The following is a 19,024-nucleotide window of genomic DNA, read 5'->3' on the forward strand; positions in this document are numbered from 1 at the left end:
ATGCCAACTATAAAGGCTCCTTTCTCCAACCTCGCTCCCTGAGTGGGTGATGGAGTTGTGGTGGTTCCATGTGGTTTATAGACATAATTTCGAATACAAAAATCTCGAAAGTCAAAAAGTCGAAAAAAAAGTCAAAAAAAAAAATGTCGAATTTATTTTTATGACTTTTTTTTTCGAAAAGTTGGGGGGTACCCCCCCAAAACCCCCTTTTTTTTTTTTTTTTTACCTATTTTCTTTATATAAACTAGAGCCAAAAAAAAAATATCGAAAAAATAAATAATTCAACATTTTTTTTTTCGACATTTTTGATTCGACTTTTTTGACATTCGAAATTTTTCATTCGATATTATGACTGGACACTGTTCCATGTGTTAAAATCGCAGCAAAAATTGCCATTTACACAAATAATCACGGCAAAAAGGCTGTGTTTTTGCTGCCGCAATACATGTAAAGGATGTGGGAGACACCCCACAACTCCCAAACCCATTATACCATTTAAGGGGAGCGGGGGACACCCCTGCAACTCCCGCTCTCCCTAAATGGTATAATGGGGTACACCTTTACCAGGTCAGACCACAGCATTTTTACAGCAATTTTTTGTAAAGGCGACATTTTTGCCTCAATGTTATTACTGCATACCGTTGTGGTTTCTTGTGCAAAAGGTTACTCAACTCTAGCCAAGCTTGCCCCTGGTTCCTGGCCAGACTGACAGAATGCAATGAAAGGTGCACTCAGTCCTATGATGACAGTGTCCTGTCACCACCTTATTATTATTATTTTTATGAAACTACTTTTATTATTTTCTGTAATTTTCAAATGAACAGCCAAAACAAACAACTCAAACAAAAAATCCATCAGTACAAAACCACACAATAATTCCCCATGCCAATCCCTGTGTACCCTCCATGTTAAAACCACCCCCAGTCATTGCACCATACTGCTAATCCATCCCCTCCTAATGGAGGGGGGGGGGGAAGCTCAGGGGCAATGCATTTGTCTTGCAAGCAAGACAAAGCAGGGCAACACAGGTTTGAATCCTAATCCCACACTTATTAAACCAATCTCTGGTATTAAGTGCATTATTGTTAGGAAAGATTTCGTAATTGTAGGTAATTTTCCTTCCATGTGGCAACCCCTAAACTTTTTGCTGTTGTTTTTCACCTTGTTCTCGACTTTGCCAGAGAAGTGCAGCCTTCTGCCGCACTCCTCTGGGCTTTCGCTCCTTTCTTACGGGGAAACTGACATGCTCTTAAAACAGTCAGTAACGGGAAACGCTGTTTTCCGTAGTTTCTTTTATCATGTTGCGGCTTTCGTGCAACATGACACAAGAGGGCACTGTAAGCTAAGTTACTGCTCTCTTGGGTCTCTAGCCTTCTACAGGCCCTAGATACTCTTTTAGGATTGTAACTGATCGGTGCAAGTGATTCACGGACGGGAATGGTGGCAGCGATCGTTTCTTGTGTTTTGAGCTCCTTTTGGCGTTTTAAGCGCGTTTCTCGCGCTTAACCCAAAATGGTGGCCTGGCGCCCAAAATGGCCAGACCACGAGGCTCCTTTGTCCTGTCTGCTGACCGTCTTGCTCCCTTCACCTTCCCCAGGTCGAGCCGACCCGGGGCCTTCCTTATTTGGGCATGTACTTTCCCGCGAAACACGGATGCTTTCGCGGGCTTCTACATGCCTGGTGTGTGCCTCCAGGATGTGTGCTGGGATGTCTGGTCCCTATACACATCCTGGGTGCCAGAGAGTCTAGGGTGGTGTGAATGCCTGGGACCACTGTGGTCAGTGATAGGTCCACGAATGGTGTGAGTGTTGATGAGCGGATCTCCCATTGGGTCCCCTCCGTTTTGGCGCGAAGGGAACCGTGGATAAGAGGGGGCTGGAAACACCACTACCATGTCGATCTCCTGAGTTCTCACGAACGAAGGAATACAGGAGCCAAGTATCCTGCAACCAAGAGGCTGGACCGAGGAATCGCTGGTGACCCGCTGAAGGACTGCTCCTCTGCACTGCTGTCGCCTTGTGAAACCCTTTTCACCTTTGATCAAACCAGAAGGCCCGTACAGGTACTTCGACCCTTGGAATAGCGGGAACAGCTATTCTCGGCATCTTCACCATCTCCTGCTAGTAAGCCTTCGGAAGCGTCTCTGGGCCATCCAGCAGACTGACCAGCCTACACAGGAGTCTTGCTCTGTAACCGCCGCCAGGTTGTGTAGTATTTCGAGTCCTTGTCACTCTCACACGCTTCGTACACTTGGCGTTCCCAGGTCTGAAGTGAGTAGTGTACATTTGGCTCAGATACACATGGCCGCTCCGTTGCCCTGCTGTGGTAACAAACTGTGCGGGTTCCTTCGTTTGGGACGTCTTTTACTCAACTCTGCTGCTGCAGACTCAACACGACGACGAGACGTCCCCTGCTCTTCTGAACCTGCCAGCGACTGAAACTGACGCGGAGAAGCCTGGGTCTGCTTGCATCGGGGACCGGTGAGTAGCATAGCTAGGAACTGGTCGCCCTCCTGCAGGAGCCCATAGCTTTTCCCCGCTGTGTCTAAAACAGCACGCCTTTCCGTACTCACGCTCTGCTTCTGCCCACAGTGGAGGCTGCGCTTGAGTTGCGGAACACTGTTCTTCTTCATTTGTGCACTAAACTGAACTGCCTGATTTCCCTCGAAGAGACTCCCCTTTTGCCCGTTGGCACCAGCGTGTGCAGGTACTTTTGAGCACAAGGCTCCACTCTTCGTAGGGCTCGGACTTCCGTTTAGTTAGGTGACTCTGAAGGCAGACTGGGTCTAAGCATTATTTCGCACTGCCTGTTTTCCTTCCCTTTTAGGTGGACTACACATTTCATGCATCTAACGCTTGAGACTTGTTGTATTTGTATATATATTGTATTGGTATGGTATGTGTTGGTTAACTAGAGTTGTATTGTGATTTCTCGCTACGGTCATTGTTTTAAAGGCCTTGGAATAAATGTGTATATATTTTTAATATAACACCTGTTTGGAGTAATTTGTAAGTGTCCTTGCTTTGTGTGCTCATTGCGGGCTTTCAGTCACCCTCACCCCTCTTGAGACCTAGTCTTGACCGCCGCGATCGCTACCCTGATTGGTCTGGCTTGTCCAGAGGTTACCCTGTTCCAAGTAATTAGGTTGGCCTTCTGAACTTCTGCGCCGCCAGGACAGAGTTCAGAAATCCGTCTTAACAATTATAAAAGAACAATTATATTATTAATCTGTTCACTCCATTGACAGCACACATCATCATGGCGGTCCTTATTAGGATTATTTCTTTAGTATTGAACATTGAGTCCCCCATATATGTAACTACATCAGTTTGGGGCAGTCCAGCAATGGTGGACTGACAATCTTGGACCTCTTGTTTCTAACTAGTTCCCAAAAGTACTTAACTTTTGGTCACTCCCACAACATATGGAAGAAAGAAACCACTCTCACCCTACATTTCCGAAACAGGGGATCAACTGCCCTTCCCAACTGATGAAGTCAATCCCTGCTATAATATACTCTATGCCATATCTTTTACTGTATTAAACGCAATCGCATGGTTATGCTTACTTTTCTTGGGGAGCGCAGCGCTTTAACCCAGCCTTCCACTTCCAAAGTTCCCAGGTTCTCCTTCTATCTCTCTCTAAGAGTCTGCAAAGGTTTTGATGTGAAAATAATCAGCATCTGTTATAATTGTGTAATTGCCTTCACCCTAATTTCCCCCGCCAGGAGGTTGGTCTCTGTCGGGGACCTTTCGGGAACATCCTGCGTTTCTTGTTGTTCTTGGGTCACAGCATGTTGTAGCCTAGTGTAAGTATTGCGATCCTGAACCTGTAACCCATATTTGCCTTGCAGTTGTTGAAATAATGGAAATTGGCTATGTACTGAGACATCCTTGACTTTCCTGATGCCCTTGTCCTGTCCTTTGCATACCCAATTTATACACTTCAGGCAAATCTGCATTCCCCCATGTGGGTGCCTCCATTGTCACGACTCCCCCCAACCCATCGCTCTAAGAGCTGCTTTGCGGGCATCAATTGTACAAGCCCCTGGTTGTGTTAGTTCATGTGTTGACCAGCTCCCGTACCGTACCTGCAAAGGTGTCCGGGATCCCATTTTACTCAATTCCAGCATAATGCGTCATAAACCCCTTCTGCAAAACAGCCATTTGTTTATCGCAATCAACTGGGAAGGCCAGTAGTAGTGCTGCCCATTCGGAAGCCCCAACCCTCCATCCCAACCTAGTTAACGTCTTTAACACTATTCTCAGGACTTTATTTCCTCATATAATTTCTCTCTGCAGTTTATTCAAAACACCCTCTGCGGAACCTTCACAGGGGTATTGTGGAGTACGTAGAAGAGATGCATCAATGACATAATTTTAAATAGGGTTGTCCTCCCCGCATAGGATTTGGGAAGAGTCGGCCAGGGTTTGGCATCACCCTTTAGCCTGTTCAAAACTGTGTCCAGATTATTCTGGAGAGACATTGAATCCACCAAGCCCACTCTGATGCACAAATATTTAATAGAGTCTCTTGCTATCAAGAGCGTACATCCCTCTGGTATTGCCTCCTTCTCTCCTTCTATCAGCAAAAGCTTTGATTGATCCTACTTTATCCTGAGGCCTCTAACTTCCCTAAACTTCCTAAATAGTTCCATGAGTCTCAGGCCAGTGTGCTTGGGGTCCTCCAATTAAATAAGGACATCATCGGCATACAACGATATGCAGTCTCCACCCCCCCTTTCCCGCAGGCAACACAAAGCCCTTCAGCTGGGGATACAATCTCACCCTTCCAGCCAGGGGTTTCACTGCTAACAAAAAACAGTAGTGGCGAGAGTGGGCATCCCTGCCTGGTTCCCCTCTGAAGTGGAACGCACCCCTGGTACACCCATTAACCTTTACTCTTGCTACAGGGTTGGTATATGGTAGCTTCACCCATCTCACAAAACTGGGCACAAAGTCAAACCTCACCATTACCGCCCAGATGTATTGCTAACCCCACAGAGTCAAATTGCTTTCTCTGAGTATATCGCTGTTACCGCATGCCGCGCTCTAGGGAGGAAGATGCACTCAGAGCATTTTGAAGTCTCCGAAAATTCGTTCTGGTTGCCCTTCCCAAGACAAACCCACACTCGTCGGGATGGATTAATTGGCCAATCACTGGTAATAGTTGGTTAGCTAAAACTGTTGCTAATATCTTAGCCTCTCCGTTAATTAAAAAGATTAGGCGGTATGCACTACATTGATCTGGGGGCTTTCCTTTTTTAGGTATCACCACTATCGTTGCTAGTCTAAGATCATCCAGTAAAGTACCCTCCTCCAGGAATTCCAGAAACATGTCTCTTTCTCTTTCGCCAGCCCCTGTCCCACCAGTTTCCAAAATTCCGCTGGAAACCCATTGGTCCCTGGAGATTTCCCGGACTGTAGTTGGGATATGGGTAATTGAATCTCCTCCACGGTCGTGTCTAATTCCAGCCTGTCCCGCTGCTCCTGACCCACTTCCCGTAACTCTGTATCTCCCATATATTGTGCTTCCATGGTGGTGTTCCCAGTATAGCTCTCTATAATAATCCACAAATGCCTCTGCTATTTCTTCACTCTTACACCTCGTGCCCCCCTCAGCCCATCTAATTTCCCTGACCCACCTGAACCCCTCATCCCCTTTTCTAGCCATGCCAGTACTCCCCAGCATCAAATATCCTCACCTGTTTATCTCAGTGAGCTGCCCTGGCCTCCTCTTGGGCCATCGTGCCGTACAAGTTTGTTACCTTGGATAGCTTCCTCTTGCTGTCTTCTGTGTTATGCCAACGTGATTTGCCTCCATTGCCTTGACCACACATTCTAACTGTTCCATCCTTTCTCTGTAATCTTTATCCTTTCTCTGTAATCTTTATGGTACTGCCTTATGACCTTCATTGCTCTCCCACTTAAGACCGCTTTATATGCTTCCCATAATGTGGATCTGCTGTCCACCGTCCAATAGTAATTTTGGAAATAGGTCGCTGATTCATTCCGGTGGGCATCCGTGATCTTCTCATTTTTTTAAGTAGAACACATTCAGCCTCCCCTCATGCATGCCTTAAATAACACTTTGGTCATCTCCACCCTGCATAGCATTGTGCTCGGGAGAAATTCATAGTCAATCCTTGACTTGAGAAGGAGGAGTGTGCATTAGAATAGAATTAAAAGCCTTGTTCCCCAGGGTGCAGGTCTCTCCATATCTCTCTCATGCCCATGTCCTCAATGAACGTTTTGAGCTTCGTAGGGGTGTGTGTAGGCCTTCCTAAATAGGGTGATCTATATTCCTTTGGCTGTGCCCTGTCATTGAAATCCCCCATACCAGTATTATTTCCCCCACATTTTTGGCTAATAGATTTTGTATCTGCCTTAGTGTCTCCGCTTGTAGTGTTTGGAGTGCATAAACATTAACTATACACATTGTTTGCCCCCACAGACTATACCACTCAAGAGAACCATTCTACCCCCTTGATCTCTAGCCACATCTGCACTTCTAGCAGTATCAATTTCTTAATTAAATTGGCCACACCCCTGTAGCCTCTGACGAACCCTGCATGCTCCACCACAGAATACCTTGCCCTGCAATGAAATTTACATTCTGCCCCTACCATATGAGTACTCTTGCAATAGTACAATATCTGCTAGGTGGGACATGAGAAACTTTTGATTTGATCTAGTAGTCCATTAAAATTTCAGGACATACAGCTGAGAATGATCTGCTCCTGCCATTCCAGTCTGGTTGTCTCGGCCCCTGGACCCGGGTTGGGCCTATATGCACCCTCGCAGTTGGCTTTGGTTTTTTCCCACACAATTTGGTTGTACTGAGAAAAAGTTCAACTGAACCACGAACTTCCCCAACAATGGTCTCCCCCTCCCCACGCTTCCCCCCAAACTGAAGCATCTGCCGCCATTCAACTGTAAACCAAACAGTGATCTGGGTGTCTGTGCTCTTCATGTCTCTCCCACTCTGCTCTGACTATGTTACTCATGTCCAACCGTTCTCTGGACTGCTAAAATATTCTTGCTCTTGCCGGTATCACTTATTACAAAACACTTCAGCCTTCTTGTTCAACCTGATGTGTTCTCTTCAACATCCCGGAAGGGTTCTGTTTACAGAGCCCTTTCCTGTCCGCCCAGTCCCAGGCTTCTCTCAGACGTTGAAAACACCATACACCTCTGAGTCCCACCCCTCTGAGGCCAGGAAGAGAATGGCATACTGAATCTCTGCTTCCGATAAACTTTTTTTGACATCCTCAAATGAGTGTCTGGCCTTGTGCACTGCTCTTGTGAAGTCTGGATATACCGTAACTTTGGATCCATTTACCTCCGTGGGCCCTTCTTTCCTTGATGTCTGCAATATCGAATTGTAGTTTAGCTATCACCAGTCTGCCCTATCCACTATGTCAGGGACCGTCTATTTGCTCTGGAAGGCCCAAAATCCTTAGGTTGTTGCGGTGGGCCCTCCTCTCCGCGTCTTCCACCCTTTCTTCCAAAATTTGTCTTACTTTTAAGTTCCTGGATGTCTTTCCTCATCAACTACAGTGTATCTTCTACTTCTGAGATCCTGTGCTCCGCTTCCCCCACTCACTGATATTTACTATAGATCCTGCAGTAAAAAGCTCACTTCAGCCCTGAATGCATTCACCTTTCTCTCCAGCAAGGATTTGGACTCTTTGATTGTGAGGAGTAGTTCACCCATTGAGGGCATCGACTGGGATGCCTTCACACCAGCCTCCTTTCTGCCTTCTCTACAACTTGTGGGCTCCCTCTGATGAACCGTGAATTAGTATATATTTGCCTGCACGTGCATTTTCTTTCCCTTCTCCTTCACCATCTTGTTTAATGCAGCACTATCAGTTTTCCAATTCCCTCTTATGTATACAGTTCCTGCGCTGCACCCGTCCCCCTGGCACCAATGGGGGGTGATACGGGCCAGTCTCTGTAAGCTCCCATCTCCGCTCCTCTCCCCTTCTCCTGGTCAGTGTATTCAGTGTCCCGGCAAGTGCCCCTTGGAAGAGTGGTCACCCGTTTCGCCCCATCCTCCAGCTGGGTCTGATGCTGAAGCGGCCAAGTTCAAATTATCCCCATGGCCGCAACTGGCTGGATGAGTCGGGGGTGGGCCCACAGGCTCTCGGTACCCCGTTACGCTGTTCTGCTGTCTTTGCTGCCTCTGGGCGATGTTCTTTAGCAGCATACCACCATTTTGACTCCTCTGGAGCTCTGCGGGCAAAGGTGAATTCTTCCCTCTCCTTGATGTCCAACAGGATTACTGGAGTCTGGTCTTCGCCCCTCTCCGTCTGCATACTTTTAAGGAAAGAAAGGCTCCGATTTGATGAGTTTGGAGGCCTAAAAGGCCCCGCACCAGTGGTGTCGGAGCAGAGCTAGACGGAGATGCATCTAGTCCGCCATGCCATGCAACAGCGCCCTCCTGTGGCCCCTTTCTGGATCATCATGCTTTTTTTGAGATGTTACAATGTAGCAGGATTGGGTGACAAGGCCACTCTTGGTCTTGGGTTTTTCTAGCAGTTATTAATTTTGTTGCAGCCCAAAAAATAAAGAAGGCCATAGTCTTGCACAGTACCACATTCTTAATGACCCAGGTGTCCAGATTACAGTATGCAGTGGGTTTCTTATGGGTGTCTGACCTCCTCCCTTTTTTAGAGTTCTTGCTCTCTTTCCCACCAATACAATCTCACTTTCCACCTCATCATTTTGCCATGGGCTTGTGCCTAAATGAAAATGTCCAACTCTGTCTCACTTCTCCTCTTTATTTTCTATCTTTACGTGTATCTCCTGTTTCAACGCATGCTCATTCCTCCACCCCCCTCTGGCTCTCCTGTTCAATCTTAGGGTTCACCTTCCTTTCCTCTACATTAGCTACTTGTCAGTCTTCTATGATCCTTCTGTCCCATGTCCTCTTTATACATATATATATAGCCGGTCAAGTGGCACAGTGAGTAGAGTAGAGCGCTCGCTTTGACATCAGTGCAGAGCCTGCGAACGCAGGTTCGAATCCCGGCAGCGCCAAACTCAGCGTTTCATCCTTCTGAGGTCAATAAATAAGCACCACACACCGTGGGTAATAATAAGCAGCGCTCAAGTACCTAAGGGTTCGTAGCGCTATATAAATGCCAAATTATTATTATTATTATTATTATTATACCTTCTCCTCCCTCCTCTGAATTGTACTTCACCTATTTGTGAATGACTTGGGCCACAGGGATAGGGAACAGCTCCAAAACCATTATTTTGCTGGTGCGAGTCAACCCTGTCTGGGCCATGCCCCCAGCCATGGTTCAGCACACCATGCTGGCCCAAGGATAACCCCAAAACGGGTGGCCCCAGCAGTGTCGGTGAAAGGTTGCAGGCCATTGTTTGTGACCCAAGCTGATTGCCAAAGTAGCGTCTGTTGAAGTGAGTAAGGAAGTCCAAACAGACGTGCAAGTCTTTCTTTAGGTCAGCCCTCAGGGGATAAAATGGTTTTCCTCTGTTACCCCAGACGGGACCCTGGGCAGTCTCCTGGCAAACACGTGGCCTCCGGATATAGCGCAGGCCATGAAATTAAGTTTCCTTAGCTGTCCCCAACACTGTCTTTTCCTTCTTGAGGACTAAAACTATGTCCTGGGTAAGGCCCTCTACTTTGTCGGATGGTAGCATGCAGATTCCCTGGGAAGTGTATATTTCAATACCTAGTAAAGTAAGGCATTCAGTAGGGCCTTGGGTCTTGTCAGGAGCAAGGGGTGCGCCCAGCTTTGCTGTCGAAACAAATGCTGTCAATGCTGTGTTCTTTCTACCCATGAAGAGGAAATCCTCCAGGTAATGGATCATGCTCCTGGCTGGTTTGGTCCCTTGTACCACCCATTCCAATCCACAGCTGAACATTTCAAAGTATGAGCACGAGACGGAACAGCCCATGGGCATGAATCTGCCATTATAGATATTTCCATTGAACAAAAAACCTAATAGCTGGAAGCTATCTGGGTGGACTGGCAGGAGTCTGAATGCCGATTCAATGTCTCCTGTGGGAAGGAGTGCACCCTTCCCTACTCTCCTCACCAGTTATGTTGCTTCATCAAATGAGCTATAAGACACTGAACATTGCCCCTCGCCCAAACAGTCATTCACTGTGTCCCCCTTGGGATAGGATAGGTGATGAATCAACCTGTACTTTCCCTTTTCTTTTTTGGATACCATCCCCAAATGGGATATAATGAAATGGTCCAGGGTGGGATGCTGAAGGCGTCACAAATGCGGCACAATAGTTTCTCTTTCTCTTTTTCCTCTGCTACCACCTCGTGCAAGTCTGCTGCAGACTTCAAGTCTCTGGCAGTCCTGTGTAACGCAGGGCCTGCTTAGGTTATTCTAAAACCTTCACTGAAGCTGTGAAATACCAATTCCCTTTCCTTCATCATGGGGTATCTAGTCAGGCATTGGGTTAACGCCTGCATTTTTATTGGGGATGGACAAAGTGTTTGCTGTCTATTGCTGTTTGGACCCTGCAATTTTGGGTTTTGGCTTGCCTTGTCCTTTGGTGCATGTTGCTGCGGGGTGTACGGTGCCGCAAGTGGAACAAACATCACTAAACGTGCATGACTGACCCCAGGAAGACCCTGCGAAAACCTGCATGACCGTTCTGTTCCCCAATATGAATTTCCCCACTGGTATTTGTTATATTTCCCCTGAGGCTTGTCACCCCTGATCGGGGGAGGGGGAAGGGGCAGGGAAGGATGAATAAGAAAGGCTTCCAACCAGTTGTCTATATTGTGTTCTGGCCTCACTCCCCTTCCTTCTTTCTTAACCTCGTCTTTAGCAGACATCTTCGTTCTGTCTGACCCTAATTTGCCATGCTCTGGTAAGGAAAAGTTGTCAATAAGCTCCCTTTTCCAGATCCTCTCTTTTGACACTAATGGTATTTGCCATGATAGGGAGGACTTTGTGGAGAGCAATCCCTGGTGGGTGGGGAGGGTGATTTGGTGACAGGGTTGTGACACCCGGTGGGTTGGTATGGGACCTGCGTGTCTGCCGGTGTGTGCGAGGGCAACGGTAGTCCTGTGCCCATGCCCCCATTTACCTTGCTGTTGGGCGCTTCAGCGAGATCACCCCAAATAGCCAGCTGGGATGGTTTGTTGGGCGCGTTCAACGACGTAAAATGACCTTGGCTGTGAAGCCAGCGGTGCGGGCTCCACTCCTCTATCCACCAATGTGTGGTATCCTTTAATTAGTAAACAGCTTTCATCCAAGATATAAGGAATCACATACTCTGTGCGTTTTTATCCAATGTGACTGGATTGTATTAAATGGATTTATGTGATTAATAATCTCTGTCAATGCAGGTGCCTATAGGGATGGCCAATGCATTTCGGAATAGACTTCCTTCATCAGGCTCTAATCATGATCATCATAACACAAATAAGAAATGAAATGCCACCCAAATCAAGCAATATTCAAAAGAACGTATTGTATCATAGTTCACAAGTCCATTTAGCATAAAAACAATGCCAACCATGTTCATTCAATATATGTTTTAAAAAAAGGATAAATGCCATCCAAGTCGAGCCATATTCAAAAGAACGTATTACATCATAGTTCACAAGTCCATTTAGCATAAAAACAATGCCAACCATGTCCATTCAATATATGTTTTAAAAAAAAGGATAAATGCCATCCAAGTCGAGCCATATTCAAAAGAACGTATTACATCATAGTTCACAAGTCCATTTAACATCCGATCAATGCCGACCATCTTCATTCCATGTATGTTTCAAGAAAAGATAATTGCCCTATATACAAAAGAGTGCCACCAATACAAACATAACAGCATGAAGTTTCGCAAATAAAATTGTAACCAAATCATTCAGACATGCAGAAAGAGATGTGTGAAGGAGAAGTATACATACGGTTTGACTGTGTGGATGAGAGCGAGGGAAACCAGCAAATGTAACAAATAAACAAACAAAGGAAACGGGAGTAAATACACGTTTTAAAGTCAAAATCAAAGTTAACATGCCATGGATGTAAAGGAAACGGACCTTTCTTCCCTGTTGTGCAGTGGTGCCTGTAAAAATGGCTGGGGAAACGCCCTGCGTGTTGTCACGCGTTCGTGCGGATTAGACATATATATCCAAAGCGAATCTGTAAACATATGTGCGCCGCTGATTAGAGTTTGATAGCGGGCTTAAAGGATCTGCATCATCTAAATGTACAAGGAATCTTACCTCCTGTTCTCTCCATGAAACCGGCGTGCACGTGCGTTTCACTTCGAGCTGTGGTGTTGTTATAGGTTACTATGGAGACGCAATGGAGGAAGGTGAGGGGAAAAGGAATGAACACCAGGCTGCCATATTGTGTGTTGTTCTATAACGTGAGGACTGAGGAGTAACCATACTTAATATAAAAATCCAAATGTAATCCTGGTTCCTATGTCAAAAATTAATAAGAGAACAAACCTAGTATCAAATACTGTGCAAATAGAGTGCCGTGAAAGAAAATTATATACACGTGCAATCCAGTGTCAATGGCAAAAAAATGTTCACGCTTCCTAAGAATACTGACTGTTCATTAGGCTCTATTAAGTATACAATGCGTGAGTCCTGCGTGCTGCAAGTCAAACAATGTATTGAGGCAAGCAGTGCTGCCTGACTGTGACCCGAATATCACTACATAATAGTGGCTCTATTCACATTATATACTGCAAGTGTGTTGTTCTTCACGTTAGTAAAGGACCTGATATTCTAACGGATGCCCATTTCTTATCAGTGTAATTACACTAATTAGTGCCGCTACAACTCACTGCTCATATGTCACATAGACTTACATATGTCACGTAGCGCCTGAAAAGATGTACAATCTATACACCTCAATGTTTCCATTTAATATTATTCTTTTTACTTTTGGCTCAGAATAAAGGTAATCAGCAATGTACTATGCGTGTGTCATTACTAGAACCCAATCATGTATATATTACTTACCCATTAATAACCATCTGTCCTAGTACTAGAGGCCCATTATCTATTCTAAGTATATGTATATCAAATCTACTGTTATGTTGAGCATTTCTCATTAAAAAATAATCTCTGCTCAGCTTGAAATTATGAGAAATAGAGCTGCAATGAACTGTAAGGAAACATACAGTTACCACTTGATACAGTAAAATTAGGACAATAATGTCATAAACAGTAATCTAGAAGAATACATAGGAAAAGCTTGTTGGCTAACTCCCAATAGTTTCTATGGTGGCACAAACCCAAAACTGGTTAAGCTCAGAACATAATGGTACAAAGCATTGTCATTGTAAATAAACAAAACTTGTGTGGCTTAAGAAAATCATAAAAAACAGCTCAGATCAAACTCTTCATTAATTCCATCAGGAGATAGTGCATCTAATTTTCAATCCAATGAGCTTCCTGTTGGGCCCTGCATTTCCTCATATCTTTGCTGGGCTTTTTGGTAGATTGCACCTCAAGTACCGCAAACCTCGATTGTGATATAGAATGTCGGTTCGCCTTAAAATGCCTTGCTACTGCTGAGGTTAGATTGTTATTGCGAATACATGATTCATGCTCAGTTATCCTCACACGCATCTTCCGTGCTGTTTCTCCTACATAGTAGATGCCGCAGGGGCATTTGATGGCGTAAACCACATTTTCTGACAAACAGGTTGCATGGTACCTGAGTTTGATTTTGGCTCTAGTTTTAGGGTGCATTATAGTGTTACCCTTCATCACGTTATTGCAATTACTGCAACTCATGCAAGGGTAGGTACCAGGGTGTTTGTCTGGTTTTCTGTTGGAATTCTTGCCTCTTGTGTTCACCAACATATTGCATAAATTATTGCTTCTTTTATAGGCGAAAACTGGCGGTTGTGAGAACAAATCCTTAATCCGTGTGACACTTGTCAGTATACTCCATCTGTTCAGGATTATCTCCTTGATTTTGTTGCTTTGTATGGCATATGTGGTAACAAAGACAAGTTCGGGACTTTCTTGTTTTGTTCTTTTAGCAAGAAGTTGGTCTCTTGTCTGTATTTCTGTCTTTGCACATGCTGTTTGCAAATCCGCTTCACGGTAGCCTCTTTCCTTCAGTCGTTCTTGAAGTTGTACTAATTGTCTCTCACAATCTTCGGGGTTATTTACAATCCGTTTTATTCTGAGCATTTGTCCCAATGGTAAATTGCGTAGCATATTTGGTGGGTGAAAACTCATACGGTGAAGTAAGTTATTACGGTCTGTTTGTTTGGTGTAAAGTGTTGTATTGATCCTGTTTCCATTGATCACCGTTCTTACATCCAAATAGTGTATATTAGGGTTTCCAGCCTCTAGGGTGAATTGTGAGCGTGTGTCTATGTTATTCAGATAACTCAGAAAAGTGTCCAACTCTTCCTTTTCTCCTGCCCATATTCCAAAAATATCATCGATATATCGGACCGAGGTTTTTAAGTAGGGTTTCCATCTTGTGTTTTCAAGGACGTTCTTACTTTCAAATATGTGCATGAAGCAGTTGACATAAGCTGGTGCCATGATTGCCCCCATGGCTGTTCCAGGTATTTGTCTGTAATATTTCTGATCATACTCAAAACAAGAGTGCATAGATATAAACTTGAGTAGAATCATTAGAAACTCTTTGTTAGCTCCAATTTGTCCACTTTGGAGTAGGAGGCTTTGAACAGCCTCTTGACCCTGATCATGGGGTATGCTCGTGTACAAATTTACAACATCAATAGTAAACAAGATGTCATGTTCATCTAGTTCTATTTGGTTGAGTATTTCCAAAAAATGTGTCGTATCTTTGATGAAGGTAGAGGTTTTTTGCACTATAGGTTGCAAAAAATAATCTAAATACGTGCCGAGAAGTTGAAAGATGCTCTTAGTTGCCGCCACTATTGGTCTTCCTTGTGGTTTATCCATTCTCTTGTGTATTTTTGGAAGGATGTATAGATGCAGCATTTTTGGATATGTCGTAAACAAATATGATTTCGTTTTTTCGGTAATCCAATGGTTCTCCAATGCGTCATCTAAGAGTAATTCTAACTCCTTTTTTATCTCTGTTGGGCGCGTTCACCCTGGAGTCCCCTAGTCCACACACTGGGTGGATTCTGAGCTTCAGTAGTGATCCTGCTCAACAACGATCACGCGATGTGTGTCTCCCGAATCTCTGCCTGCTAAAGAGGCTGGGTGTAGCTTCTCACGCCTTTAAAAAGGGGTCTCCCCTTTGCCCACCCTTGCACTGTGACACCTGACCTGAAGGGGAGTAGCTTGAGAAAGATGATGGAAGACGAAGAGGGGCTGCTGCCTGGGGATCACCGCTAAGGTGCCCATCCACTAGTGTTCCCATGCTGGAGATAGGGGATGTCTGTAATCTTGCCAGCCCTGCACTAAATCTCATCCACTCACTCCTCAGCCTCAATCATTTGGTGCCAGAAATGAGGCAGCAAGGGGTGAATACCTGACAACATAATGGTTGGGTGTTCCTCCGCGAGGAAGCTGTGTTTTGGGACTGTCTAGTCATATGTCATTAGCTTATATACAGAGTGATGTAAAGTGCATTCTGGGAAGTGTAGGCATGTGGGGCCTCTGTTCAGGATGAAGGATCATGCATTCTGGAATGTGGTTGAAGATCCTTCTCATATGAGGATCCACCGTGCCATTTGAGCGCTCTCCTACATGGAAGCCTGTACCTCATAAATTATTACCAGCCAAGTCCTCAAGATCTCTATGATTCTTCAAATCCGGATTACCAGCCCTGCCAAGGTTTCAAACAAAACCCTTTGGAGGTCTCAGATTTGCTGGGCAGGACTTGCTTGGTGGGCAGTAGTCCACTGACTGGTGTGCTCTGCTACCTCATTTCCAAAAGGGGGAAAAACTACTGTAATAGGCATACCTTTCTCTGGTGGTCAATGCCTACCACCGGGCAGTAGATCTGTCACCTCCCAGCAGGTTCTTACCCCCCCCCCTTTCTGTAATGATGGCACTTGTTTTCTTTCACTTATATTGACCATGTACCCTTACATGCAGCATGTAATAGATTTGAAGTTAATTGGCAACGATTGACCTGCTTACTTAAAATCTACAGAGGGTGGTATGTTCTTGTTTGAGGTTAGTTATTCCTGGTCAGTTTCAGAGACTGACGATGCAAACAAAGTCTCGCATCTGACTTTTCTCACCCTTCTATTTTGTTAACAGTGACATCCCTGAGGACGAAGAAAGCCTTGTTGTAGAGCTATGGAAAAAATGCTGGATTTGGGACAAGCTCTTGGGCAGCCTGTGCATCCCCCTAAAAACCGTGAAGCATGCAGAAGACGTAAGCCCTTTACACCTTTCCATAAATGTTTTAGTTTATCCTGTGGCTTTCATTCCTTGTAAACCGTGTGTGGTTCATGCACCAATGCCTTGAAAAAAAAAACTGGCTCATGGAAAGCGAAAAACAGTAGATTCGTTTTTGCAGCTGTCATTTGGTGAGCGGCTGTGGAATGTATAAAGAAAAACGTGCTGCATTTTTGGCAGGTCCATGATAACCCGAAGAATTAAGCCTATTGTTTCCGTTCCTCTACTTACTTCTTGTTTACTTTGCAAACCACAGTTTGCATTATACAAACATGTACATCCAAACGTTTTCTGACTTACTATTACACCTCGGAGAAAAGGCCATGTGAAAACAAGGTCTTAGGGTGTTCCTTGCCTCTGGCTCGAAACCTTTTTGTTTTAAAATATAGTAATTACCAGTTCCTCTTATAATGACACTATGGCCGTAAGCAAAGGTTGGGGGCGGTGCACAGTGATTGCTCAGGTCCAGGACACACTTAACCAAGATTCCAATTTGGAAAGTTCACGAGAAACATCATCGTAGTCAGTATTCCTTGAAATAATATATACTCAAGAGTCTTAAAAATACTTAGTTGGGAAACTAGTGGAAATCAGAAATAACGTTTTCCATGTAATTAATTTAATAAAATAAAGTGCCCACTTCATGAAGATAACATTTTGTGGGCGCTTTTCGCAGCACCTGCTAATTGCATGAGTGATCACTCAGATTTTGGGGCTGCTTGGTGATTTATAATGAACAAGAAATGGGGCTATGACAACTGTGTGTGCTTTAGATTGCAGCAAGAAATATAAAACAGTGACACACAAAAGTGCCCATCTTCAGATGCAGTCACCTGACAGCAAAACAGAATGATGGCGAAACAAGTAAAAATGAACATTTTAACTTAAAAGTGCTGTCACGCTTTGTTGAAAATGAACCACTTTCAAGAAGAATGTGTTTTGTAAATAAACTTGTTTCAGACTGTTTACCGTGTTCCAAATTTGACTTATGCCTTGTTGGAAAACACCCATATTGGCACAAGTACTTTGTTTTGTTCTTTAGCTTGAGTTAAATTGACTTTTCTTTTACGTTTAAACTAATAGCAGTTGCTATATTTGCTCCAGCTGCAATTATTTGTCTGATGCAAGAAAATGCTTTGTGAATTGTGTCCAACATGTTTAGGGATGCAAACGTGGTCTTTCTTTCAAAGGTGATATAAATTGGACCATGAGGATCCTCCTAACTTAATTTTAATTTTTAATTTTTTAATTTTTTATTTTGTGCATTTGAAGGCTTATTAGGTCCTTTCGCACATAAAAACAGTAAAATATCAATAGAAAACATTTAAAATGCATAGCAAATGCCTCTAAAACCAATAAAGTACAGCTATAAGATCATTTCATTTCATACGCAAACATTTCGATTAATACACATATTTTTCAAACTAATTATAAATTAATCAGTCAATTCGTACTCCCTAGTAAATTACTTGTAAAAAATATGCTCTGCATTAATTTTAAGCCAAACATGGAAGGCAGAAGCAAAGATAACATATGGTCTCCACAATATAGCATGCTCCAGAACTGATCCGAGTCAAAGTGAAAAAAATTAGCGAAACCCCTTTGATAAAAAAAAATTCTAAACGCTACAGTCTGTCGCAACGTGACGTGCTGGATCAACATGAGTGGTACATAGCCGGCCGAGATGATTGTCTCCCATTATCCCCCTCCAGGGTCCTAGCACAGCTAGCACTGGCAATAGATCGAATCGTAAGTAAAGTATAAATCTCACAAGTGCCGAGAAGCAGAGTGAAACAAGATATTGGCGAGGGGAGTCTCCCAAATAGACCCTGTTGGGTGTAAATGGCATACTTGCGTGTCTCCGCCAGGGAGCAGATGCGGTCAAATATGCGAGATTTGCCGCTCATGCTGCTCATGAATAAAGGGATGTCACTCCTGTTAGAGCAGAATACATTTATGTCACAGCAATCTGTTTCCACCGTGGGCTCCAATTCCCTAAACCAGAAACATTTATGTCGAAGATCAGTATGCTCTAATGTGGAGAATGGCAAGGAGGGCATCGAACTCCAGTTGTATTTGTTCTCTCCACAAAGCTTGCAAACCACAATTTTCCAAGAAGACAGGAGTGAATGGAGGCCCAGCTCCAGTCGTAAGGCCTCGACTGGGATGGAACTGGATAGGTTCAGAATAGAACAGAGGATTTTGGCCTCTAGTTTTAGAAGCCATGAAAGTGCCTTATGTGGAACCACCTCGAGAGCGTACATGATGGTAGGTATGATAGACACCCTATATTCAATAATGAGGGCTTCGATAGATCCACCCCATTATCGAGAATAACCCTCCTGATGGCCAGCCACTTAGGCCAAGTTTTAAACACTATGCCATCCTCCAAATGGGCCAGGGATGAAGAAGCCTGCAAATGTATGCCGAGATACTTGTAGAGGAGGACATACTCCACCCGAACACTGTCCATTGTCCAAGGGAATGCCTTCCTGCCCTTTGTCCTCCTACCATAGTCCATTGCCCAAGGGAATGCCTTCCTGCCCTTGGTCCTCCTACCAAAGCTCATGACCTTGGTCTTAGAGATGTTAATTTGCAGGCCATTGAGTTTAGATTAGTCTTAAAGTGCATTTAAGGAACGCTGCAATCCCATGGCGGTCCTGTCCATAACCACTGTATCATTGGTGT

General features: G+C 44.4%; 1 long non-coding RNA gene across 1 annotated transcript in view; it reads left to right on the plus strand.

Moving 5' to 3' along the window:
• Positions 1–19,024, plus strand: part of LOC138504854 (uncharacterized) — a 211,365-nt gene that overhangs the window by 66,053 nt on the left and 126,288 nt on the right. Inside the window, exon 2 of the long non-coding RNA XR_011280011.1 lies at positions 16,196–16,313. This is a non-coding gene — a long non-coding RNA (uncharacterized lncRNA). The remainder of the gene's footprint in view (positions 1–16,195; positions 16,314–19,024) is intronic.

The sequence above is a fragment of the Ambystoma mexicanum genome, chromosome 11 (assembly GCF_040938575.1).
Source record: "Ambystoma mexicanum isolate Mex_15411 chromosome 11, UKY_AmexF1_1, whole genome shotgun sequence".
Classification (NCBI taxonomy): domain Eukaryota; kingdom Metazoa; phylum Chordata; class Amphibia; order Caudata; family Ambystomatidae; genus Ambystoma; species Ambystoma mexicanum.